The sequence below is a fragment of the Solanum lycopersicum genome, chromosome 5 (assembly GCF_036512215.1).
Source record: "Solanum lycopersicum chromosome 5, SLM_r2.1".
Lineage (NCBI taxonomy): Eukaryota > Viridiplantae > Streptophyta > Magnoliopsida > Solanales > Solanaceae > Solanum > Solanum lycopersicum.
The window spans coordinates 49,237,137-49,249,335 of NC_090804.1; the positions used below are offsets into that span (position 1 = coordinate 49,237,137).

A 12,199-nucleotide genomic window follows, 5' to 3' on the forward strand; every position below is an offset into this window, starting at 1 on the left:
GAAGATACATAAGAAAACGTGGATCCAGGATCAAACAATACAGAAGCCATGCAATCACAAACCAGAAGATTACCTGTGATGACAGCATCAGATGCCTCCGCTTCAGACCGCCCAGGGAAAGCGTAACAATGGGCCCTATCGTTCGTCTGTCCGTTGCCCCTACCATGTTGTGATGTAGTGGCCCCAGTTTGCCCATTACCTATGCCGTTTTGGTGACCACTATTACCTCGACCACCACGCCCTCCAGAAAAACGGCCTCTACCATGACCACCTCTACCTCTAGCTATTGGGGGTTTGTAACTTGGTCTGGGACAATTTCTCCTAATATGTCCAATCTCCCCACATCCATAACATTATTTGGAGTCGATCATATGCCCGTCGGAGAAGTGTTGACCGGTCTGAGGTGGTCCCCCAACTACAGTCTGTAGTGAAGACTGAATTGGTCGGACTGAGTAACTTCCCGAACCCTGTCCTCTAGTGTAAGAACCATTAAACTTACCTCCCTTTCGAAGCCTTTTTGATGTCGATGTTGTGGCTAAGTCGTCTGGCTTCACTCCTTCCACTTCTATCACAAAGTCTACCACCTCTTGGAAGGATTTTGCCGTTGCCGCTATCTGTAAGGCCGAAATCCGCAATTCTGACCTCAACCCCTTCACAAACCGGCGAATTCGCTCTTGGGGACTGAAACATAATTTAGTGGCATATCTGGATAGTGCACGGAACTTAGCCTCATAAGCATTAACCGACATCCTACCTTGCTCTAGGCTCAGGAACTCGTCCCTTTTCCTATCCCTCAAAGTTCGGGGGATATACTTCTCCATGAACAAGCTAGAGAATGAGGCCCAAGTCATAGGTGGTGCCTCTATTGGTTGACACTCGATATGTGACCGCCACCACATTTTGGCGTTCCCTTGAAACTGATAACTCACGAACTCAACACCAAACCGTTCTACTATACCCATCTTGTGTAGTAGCTCATGACAGTCAACCAGAAAATCGTAAGCATCCTCAGATTCCGCACCCTTGAAGACTGGAGGTTTCAATTTCAAGAACTTACTGAAAATTTCATGCTGATCACTTGTCATTATAGGCCCAGTAGTCAGACGTGGAAACGTGCCTATTTCCAATGGAACATCCATGCGGGGAGCCATAGTAGCCGCATGTTGTACTTCTGAAACCGGAGGTGTTGGCGCAGAAAACACTGGAGGTGCCTGACCTTGATCAGATAACCCGCTAAGATAAGCCAGAACCTGATTGATCATCTCTGGGGTAGGTTGGGGTGGAAATCCCTCATTCTGCACTTGTTCAGTTTCCCCATCCTCCCCTTCTCTTATTACTTCCTCAGTCGGTGGAGGAGTCACTGCCCTAGTATCAGATGGGCTAGGCGCTCGTCCTCTTCCCCTAGAGGACGTCCTCCCACGACCTCTTCCACGGCCCCTCGCTGCTGTTCCTCCTCGAGCCACAGCCCCAGTGGCTGGCTCAGTTGTTTCTTGTCTGGCCGGTGTTGGTGTTGACGTAGTCGTTGCTCTAGTTCTAACCATCTGCGAAAGAGAGTGAAGATGGTCAGATACCAATTCGTATCGCCTAGATACCAATTGGACTCAAGTAGTAGCACGAAAGAAAGAATGAAAGAGTGAAATTTTCCTAAAGTCTTATAGCCTCCCAAAGAAAAGTAAAGGTGTCCCCCTACCGTTCCTTAAGACTCTACTAGACCTGTTCTTGTGTGATGAGACCAACGAACCTAATGCTCTGATACCAAGTTTGTCACGACCCAAACCGGGCCGCGACTGGCACCCACACTTACCCTCCTATGTGAGCGAACCAACCAATCTAAACCTTAACATTTCAATGTAATAACAACCAATCTTTCAAGATTCATTATCTTTATTCTCTTGTGTCGGTACGTGACACTCCGCTCACTCATATTCATTATTCCTCTTGTGTCGGTACGTGACACTCCGATCCCCTAAATCTACGTGTCGGTTCGTGACACCCGATCCCCTAAATCTACGTGTCGGTTCGTGACACCCGATCCCCTAATTCTACGTGTCGGTTTGTGACACCCGATCCCCTAAATCTACGTGTCGGTTCGTGACACCCGATCCCCTAATTCTACGTGTCGGTTCGTGACACCCGATCCCCTAATTGTACGTGTCGGTTCGTGACACCCGATCCCATTACTTTAATTGATCAAGCCTTCTTCTATACCAAGGCATCATCAATCCCATTACTTTAAATCATCAAGCCTTCTTCTATACCAAGGCATCCTCATTAATAATGTATATTAAAGTTTCTTTTCAAGATTTGGGATTCAATATTTTCATCATGCTTATCTTATCACAATCACATAATCATATTCATGCAAGCATACAATTAAGCATATAGCAGGGTTTACAATATTATCAATACATATCATTCTCTATTAAGAGTTTGCTACGAATATCGTAAGAGAAACCATAACCTACCTCCACCGAAGAATTGGAATCAACAAGCAATCTCCCAAGCTTTGATATTCTTCTTCCTTGTTCGACTCTCTCTCTCAATCGATCAATCTATCTCTCTCTTTTCTTTTCTCTTTTCTTATTCAAAACCCCCTTTCTTTTTACCCTAATTACCATATAACTATGTGTAAAAGATGGCAATAATACTCCACTAATTAACTTAGGGTTACCTCTTTTAACCCCCAAGAATTTGAGTTATTAATATAAACCCACAAAATCTATAATTAAGGAAGGAATAGTCCAAAAACGTCCCTTAAAACGTGTAAGGAAATCCGATTCTGCCTGGGATTTGCGCAACCTGTGACGGGCCGTCGTGCCTGCGACGGTCCGTCCTGCAGGTCGTCGCAAAGTTCAGAGAATGGATTTTCACTAAAGTCTCCGTGACGGTCCGTCACGCCTGTGACGGTCCGTCCTGCCATTCCGTCACGAAGTTCAGAGAGTCGATTTTTAGTACCCAATTTCAGATTTTCTAAGTGTTTTGAAATGAGACCCTGCGACGGTCCGTCGTGCCCATGACGTTCCGTCGTGCCCATGACGTTCCGTCGTGGGGTCCGTCGCTTCTGCCAGTTTTTCCAGAATTGAAGTCTGTTGCTCAAAACGACTAAACGGGTCGTTACAGTTAGGGTCCTCCTAGAGGGCCCTTAGGGTAGCCCCCCGGGAGTCGTAGCCAGATATTTTAACCCTTACCATGTATATTAAGAATCTAGCGGAAACGAAATTATTTTTGGACTTCAAACAACAAATAAATGCAATGAAAACATACAGGAAGGTGAAGAAAAATGGTATTAGTACAAGAATGCCTAAGTATGAAAACCATGCAAAACATTCATTTCAAGAGGACATTTAGTTACAAATCATTCATCTTGTCTATTTAGTAAACATCATAAACATTGGCGGGTATAAGCTCGCTATAGTTCACATACATCATATAGACATGGATACTCTTCCTAATAACATATAAAGTTATTTATTATACACTGAAGCATGTTCAGTACATACAATGCATTACATCTGTTTTATCTTCCTTCTATCCTTAAGTAACCCTCAAGTGTACTTAGTACGATGCATCAACTTCAACTCATATTATAATAGTATTTCAGTGATATGATTTATAACACGACCAAATATATTAAAAAGTATTAAGCACCTCATAGACACAAACTTCACACAAGGACCATCACCTAAGATAACTCCTAAGTAACACTAGTGCAATGTGTAGTATCATCCCGTAATACTACTTCAACAAAGTGTACCCAAGAATTTTCACCCTACACTAGGCATAACATTCTTAAAAACTCATAACTGGTTCATTCATAACTATATATAAGGACACATACTTAATAGTATCATAGAAGGACTCTTTCCTTATCTAAAACCTTAGTCATAACTCAGTTACTTCATACTATGGGTAAACTACCATAATAACCCCTTCACAAGCTTACTTTTGCAATGTACACATGGAGTTCCATATTCCCACATATACTAAGTAAACTGACTTAGGAGTCATAGGGGTAATTCACATGCATAGTCATAATTCATGCCTTGACATAACAAGGTAATTTAAAATGCATTCATACAAGTCATATATAACATAGGTCTTTACTTCATCAGAGGCTCCAATCCTATAATTTCATGAAGTCATCTATTGGAATGAATAGATAGGGTCCATAATCCTCCCAATGCTAAGCACACTTCCCAAAGAATTTAGATTAGAATTCATATTCTTATATTAGTTAATTTATTAACATTCGGGATACATAACCATAACTGACATATACCATGTGAGCTACATGGAATACGGTGTTCTACTCCAACACCTAAAAGAGAGGGTACTACTTCCCATGTGTTGACGCTCAATTTTGACCGACCTTGACCCATTTTAGAAATACTCTTGGATTAAATACGTATTTTAAAATTTACTTAAAGTTTAGAATTCTTAGTCTATTATTCTTGAAAATTTTAATTTTATTATGTTTTACATTTTAAAATTATTGTAGATATTATTAAAATGTTTTAAAATTATTAATGAATTTCAAATATTTTATATTTAAGTGATTTTCAATTGTATAAAAATTATTTTAATATATGTATTATTTTAATTAAATAATACTTTCTTAATATTCTCAAAATTATTTAAAAGATAACCTATTTTATTTTAATTTCACTCAATTATAACCACTCTAATTAAAATTTTATTTCAATTATAGTCACCTTTTCGTTTTAATTTTAGTCAATTTAATTGCAATTTAAGTCATTCCATATTCAATCAAATTTGATTTTAAGACCTCATCTTTTAATGTCACCCATCAAATAAATCATCAAATCCTAGATCGACTCCTAGCCGTACATCTAAACAAATCGTACTGTCAAGATCTATCCTCCTATTATTCCTATTTCTAATATCGTAAAGACAAAAACCTAAGCTTAACTCATATTCTTCTTCCCACTCCCTCGCAGCCGCCACCTCCCTTCTTAATATCTTTCTCCCCTCCTTTTCTTTTTGTTTGCGAAACGCCACAACACTCCGCCCCCTCTCTTATCCGTTCTCCTCCTCTTCTCCGACCGATGACCCTCTATCTCCCCCATTCTTTCTAGCGTGAGCCAGAAGCTGATGGCATCCATCATTTCTCCCTCTTTACCTCCCCCTTTGTCCCTTCTCTCAAGCGCCTCCCTCTTCCCCTCTCCCTCCATTCATCGTTCCTCTTCTTCCCCTGTTTCCCCTCTCTGTTTTCCCTTTCTTCTTCTGCTCCTGCAGGTATAGAAGCAGGAGGGAAGCGGATGAGGGCATCTCTAGGCAGCCTGCGATAGAGAACAGCAACCGGCGTTAACGACAACCAAAAAGACCACTCGCCCCCACCTTTTTCCGGCAAAGAAGCAGCAAGCTCCGGCGAGGCTTTGTTCTGATTTTCAAATTTCATGTTTGTTATGAGATGGATTTGTTCAGATTCGTCCAATGTAAGTCTAAGCTATTTTTTTTCTCCATCACTGTCTACTGTCTTTTCTAAGTTGGAGGTTATATTACATGTTGATTGTTAAGAAAAACTATCTATGTGAGAATTTTTTGTTCAAGATTCATGCCCTTTTTCTTAATGATATTGATCTGATGACTTTTTTTACTATAAAACTTGTTAATATTCATCGATGATTGTTTAACATGTCACCATTTATTAGTTCTGTCAGAGTAATGGAGTTGCAACTAATAGCTTATAGTGATATTCAATTTAGTTATTTATTCTCTAATTCCCTCTAATGTTACATGTGCTACTAATATTAATACTAAGATTATTAATTGAATACGGCTAACTCGGATTAGTATATGTCATTAAGAAAATATGATATGCCAGTACTTGTTAATTATGATAAAAAATATTATTGCTTGATTTAGGTTTTCTTTATTATGGACTTTGATTTTGCTGGTTGTTAATTAATTCATACTAAGTTGACTTGTATGTTTATTGCTCTTGGTAAGGTAAAATTAATGTTATTGCTTTATTTATTATTGTTAATTGATTATATTTACCTTTATTAAAGATGATTAGATGGTTAGATGTCTTATTTTAGGTTGAGCTAAAAAATAAATAAACAAGTTTTTTGGATTTATGTGCTCTTTTGAATACAAGATTGTTGTAATAATTGAATTCCAAATATTTCCTTCCGTTTTTGCTTATTTGTCTTTCAAATTATAATATCTGATGAATATATGTCTTACTTGATTCTTGCTTATTTATTATTTTAATTACCTATTAATTGAATCCATTTTTTTATTTGAAAATTAAATAGATTCCTACTTTCTTATTTTAGGAAAATAATATTCCCAAGTTTGGCTCTCCTAAAATAAAATAATAAGATATTTATTCATGTCTTTCCCTATTTGTAAATAATTTTTCTTAGTTTTTTTATATGGTAAAATAATAATAATAATAATAATAATAATAATAATAATAATAATGTATTAATTTAATATCTGATTTGGTTATTTTATTTAAGGGAGAATAATGTTATTTTTCCTAACTTTATTCTTACTAGCTTATCTTGGTAATGAAATATTATATTTTTTCTGATTTTTGCTCTCCTTGAAAATAAGGAAATAGTTTATTGATAAAATATTTATTTTTCTTATATGCTCCTCGCATCTTTGCCATATATTAATAACACTAACTCTCAACTCACACACTCATTCACTTTTATCACAAGTTGTCTCATTACACTTTGCTTTCTCTCCTTGCTTTTCTTGAAATAATTTAAATATTACTCCCTATTGTTAAAAACAAGTAAGAACTCTAGTAAATCTTTGAATCATCCTTCGGCCCTTTTATTGTTGCGTTGCTATTGTGGATTGAAAACCTTACTTAATACTTTATTATTGATTTTCTTTTCTTCTTAACCGGTTAGTGTTCTTAATTAACATTTATATTATGAATTAACCCTCTTCATTAGATTAAATTTGGTTTTGCATAATTATGAATGTTTTCGTGTGCTGAAAAAAATGAAACAATAAGGAAGAATCTGATTTAGTTTCATTACCCTTTCCCTTTATGTACGACAATGATGTTTTTTTAATCTATTCTGTTGTGTTGTTTATGTGAAAGCAATCGGTTATTATGAATATCTGATGCTATGATTATTTTTTTATTATTATATATTTGTGTCACATTACCCTTTTAGCAAGTTTGAATTTAAGATTCAAGATTTACAAGAGTCGCCAAGCGAAGGAAGATTAGAGAAGACAATTTTATTTGGTTGATGTTCTTATGTATAATTGTTACTTTGTAATAATTTATAACTCTAACTCTCAACATAAAATAAAATATTTGGGGGATCACCTAAGGAGAGGGGATTACATGCTACTTGTTTATCGTATTTTTCAAAGTTAGAAATCATGCCCATAGGAATGCGATTTTAAATATTTTAACCAACTAGAATTATTGTTTATAGGTTTTGTAATCTAACCAATTTTCAACATGTTTAATGTTTTAGTAAACTTATTGATGAGTTTCTAAAAATTAAATTATAATAATTTTGCATGTTAAAATCAAATCCTAATAAGCTTAGTATGTTAATCGGTTAGACTTTATAATTTTTTTGTCTTTTAGTGAGTTTTCAGCATATTGATCACCTAAAAATCTTGTTGATAGGCTTATAAATTTTCAGCATATTATTAAAAAAATAATATTGTTGTGCTTATTTTTCTGCCACTTTTAAATAAATAAATCAATTAATATTGTGTTGCTAATCAATAACTGCTCTTTAAAATAAAATAAAAATCATTTGTTCCATTTACCAAATTGATTTACTCTTAAATATATTTCATAGTAAAATATTTGCATATAATTTATTGACTACATTAATGCTCTAACAGTTTTTTTTTTACAAAGATTTAAAACATGCTTTTTTTTATATATTTCTAAAACAAATGTCATAATCAATCCAGAGTTTGAAAGGAGGATTGAACAATAACTAAAAAAAGCATGTTTTATATATATATATATATATATATATATATATATATATATATATTTATATATATATATATATATAAAATATAAATATAAATTATAAGTACTATCTCCTAACTTATTATTAGTGGGAAAGTCAAAGAAATTACAAGGTCTAATTCCAATGTTTTTAAGTTAAGCCGCGTTCCTGGAAGTACCACCTACCCATGATTTTCAAAAGGGATTATGTGTATTTATATGTAAATATTTATGTGTCTATATGCGAACTAAATCCTTTTTAAATACTCTTAAAAATATAAATTTTTATTATGTTTCTAAGACTGACCTCAAAATAAAATTGTTTCTATGGTGGAGGAGCGCGATTAACAATATCGTGGCATCATCCCTATAAAGAAACAAATATTTTTTTATGTAAAAATTCTATCCAAAATTTACTCAATTTTTTAAAAATTTATTTTTGCACATCTTCTTCTTTTTTGGTGCGGTATAATAAATTAAAATTGAATTACTATGATAACTATTTCTGCATATTATGTCTTCTTGTTTATCTCTTTTTTAATTGCTTAATATTTTATCAATATTTTAATCACATAGATCGTATGCTCAAATGATAAATAATTGAAGTATTCTTAATTCTTTAGTAATTTATTTGGGGTAGCCTAAAAAAGTAAGAAATTTATTAGGTTATCAATTAGTCTATTTTTGTTTCCTCATTTATATTTATTTAATTGATTAGTATTTGTTTTGTTCATTATTTCTACCAACTTTTTTATCATGCTTAAATAATCAATTAAAATAATAATATGAGCTATTTGTTCGACTATTTATATCATATAGTCTCGTATGCTAAATTAAATTAAAAATGAGTTTAATTATTTATTTATTGGTATCACCTAGCCTTGCATGTTTAAATTAACTAAAAATAATAAAAATTTATTAATTGCTTAATATTATGTCATCACTTAGCAAGCATATTGATAAATAATAATTAAGTGACGTTGATTTTTAATTGTAATCCTTACATAGATTGCATGACATACGTGTGGGACCCACATTTGTAGACCTTGAGGGATGCCTAACACCTTCTCCTCAAGGTAATTTTAACCCTTATCCTGATCTATGGCTCGTTGACCTTAGCTAGACATAGTTAGATTAGATAGGTTCCATAAAATGCTTTAATTCGTTAGATAGCTACTCCATAAACTCAAAATCAGAAAAGAGTTGTTAGGTCGTGCACAAAACCCGTTTTTATGAAACATGGGGCTCGACGCCATTGTAGGACCTTCATACAAAAATAAGTATTCTAGTGGATACACTAGGCTAAAACCTACGGGGGAACGCATTTATGGAACAAAGACATTGCTTCTAGAAACCGTGACTTGCTAACATGGAGGTTTTCATCTCATGAGACAATATCTAGGTCGGGAACTCGGACTTTCTAAACGTGAAGGTTTTCTTTGTCGGAAACAAGACTTACTAACGTGAAGCTCCCTCTCTCATTTTTTATGTTCACTCGGTGTTAGGCTCTAACTCCCCTTTTAATATATGTTTAACCATTTAATGCATTAAGTCATAAAGAAGGCCTTAGGAGCTTGCTCCATTATACATCATATAGCTCAAGGATTCTAAGATAAAAATTTTCTTCCATCATGACCCTACTTCATGTGAGGATATCTTTTAACATATTCATACTATCATATTCATGTGAGAATGTCCTTTCACATATTTATACAATCATACATCATATGCGTGTGCATATAATGTGAGATCTACCTTCACATAACACCTCTAGTCACACATGTTGAGAACTTTATGAATCATATACTTCACATGCATAGAAATAGGTAGTAATGCATTGGAAAACTAACCATTCCTTAATCATTATAAATCTATTCTATTCATAGACGTTTATGAAGTGTATCTGTGTACATTAGACAATATGATCACATAATGTCTATACCATAACCTTGATGAAGCCACCCTCTAAAGACCACAAAACATGTACAACATTCTACATGTCTTGATTCAAACACATCTATATTTTTTAAAACTATAGACTACAGACACCCACAATACATCATAGGAGGAAATAACAAACTCAACATTAGAATAGAAGACTCCTAGTATGCTTCAATCACACATTCATATAGGGGTTCATATAGGTAGGGGTGATTCAAACACATCTATATTTTCTAAAACTATAGACTAGATACACCAACAATACATCATAGGAGGAAATAACATACTCAACATTATAATAGAAGACTCCTAGCATGCTTCAATCACACATTTATATAGGGGTTCATATAGGTAGGGGTGATTCGACAAGGATACTGTTCATCACTAGCCATACATACAACCTAACCCTACATGATAATCACTGATATACATAGAACATCACCTAGATCATATGAATAGTTTTAGGGCTATTCATACACTTCACATAAAATCAAATTAACTTAGAACATTATAATTAGAATCAAGGCTAAATACTACAACTTCTTAAACATGAAAATTATCGTATAAATTCATTTTGAATCTAATGCCTTCAAGCACATGATCATAACACACAAACATGTACAAGAATGTAAACATCTCCACCGTAAGTTGACCATGGCAATGAACACAATTCAGTATACATTGTAAGCTAATTAGAGAAAATAGGTCAACTTAAAAAATCTTCAATCTAATGATCATCTTTTTTCATTTCTCCACAATTTGTATTCAATTGATATGGATAGTAATAGCAACAAGAAAGTCAATACAATTTAATCACAATTTTGTAAACATGAAATAAAGATCACAAACCCATAACATAGGCTAACTTTGAGAAATTAGGAGGTACATGGGATCTTCATAAAATTTGATAGAAATTCATCATAAAATGTGTAGCTAAATGTATATTCATCATTAGAATGGTTTTAAGACGACTTTAACAATGAACTCATGGCTAGATGGAAGTATAGGATATGACTTAGAATCATGTTCAGAAAAAACATTGAATGGACTCCATAAATTCATTGTTATCTATAGATGAAGGATAACCATACCTTTTACATTAAAATCCGACTAAAATCTAAGATGAGAGCTCCAAGAATCCATTGTCATAGCTTGTTCTTGAGCTTTATCATCAATGGAGGTTTTGAGGTTTTGGGAAGAGAACAGAGTTTTGGGGATTTTGATATATTAATGGGTGGTGGTATTTTATATTTGGGAATGGGTCAAATAATTCCTAAAAACAGTTTAGAAACGTCCCCAAAAGTTACCAAAAACCCTCATACTTATTAGGACTTTTAGACATGTCAAAATTGACATTAAAGCGACGCAACTTAATCTGAGAGGTGTCTGCGAGTCGTGGAGGAAGCCTCTAAATTTTCCCAAAAATAATTTTTAAGGCAGTAGGACTCGTGTTGGGCGTGCATCGCGAGGTTGGTTCCTCAATCCTACTGATGCACGCTTCTTTGGGAAGCCTCCTTGTCTAAAGTTTGGGTTCTCTTTGGGGGGCCCTTAGAGCAGTTCCCGGGGAGTCGTACCTAGAAGTTTTGACCATTAAGATGTCTATTAATATACTCTAGTCAACTCCACCTTTTTTTATTCAAACAAGACATAAAAAGAAGGCAAACGTACCAGGACACACTAGCACATCTAAGCATCAACTTCTGAACTCCTTGTACGTTTGACATCCAAACCTATTCAAATTAATTATATAATCAAAAAACATTTTATTAAAATATTATTAACCTTTTTAGGAACATGTGATACTCTTGATACCTTAGTTCATTTTGAAGGTGTAATAGTTGTTGCAAGATATCTTCTCCAACTTCTTTGCAATCTCAGTATATGTACATTCTACATAGGAGCCACCCGAAATAGTATTGAGCATTGATTTTTTGTTATCATATTGACCCTTGTAGAAGTACTCTTTTAGCGACTCATCATCGATTCGATTGTCTGAGACATCTCTCACAAACACAGTGAATCTATTCCAAGAGCTACTCATCGACTCTCCAACTAATGCCAAAAAGTTGTTCACCTTATGATGGTTGTTGAGATTTTTGCACATTGGATAATAGTTTGCTAAGAACGCATCTCTCAACTGGTTCCACGTGTAGATGGATTTGTAGGGTAGTTTAGAAAATAATATGGTGGCATCTCCTGTCAGTTAAATAGGAAACACTCGCAACCCAATCATGCTCAAATCTAAGTTATGTTAAAAACAACTTCTGCTCATATACCTCAATT

General features: G+C 34.5%; 1 long non-coding RNA gene across 1 annotated transcript in view; it reads left to right on the plus strand.

The window, feature by feature from the left end:
• The first annotated feature begins 4,928 nt into the window (after positions 1-4,928).
• LOC138348427 (uncharacterized) overlaps positions 4,929-12,199 on the plus strand; it is a 28,108-nt gene continuing 20,837 nt past the window's right edge. The window contains exon 1 of the long non-coding RNA XR_011221033.1: positions 4,929-5,456. This is a non-coding gene — a long non-coding RNA (uncharacterized lncRNA). The remainder of the gene's footprint in view (positions 5,457-12,199) is intronic.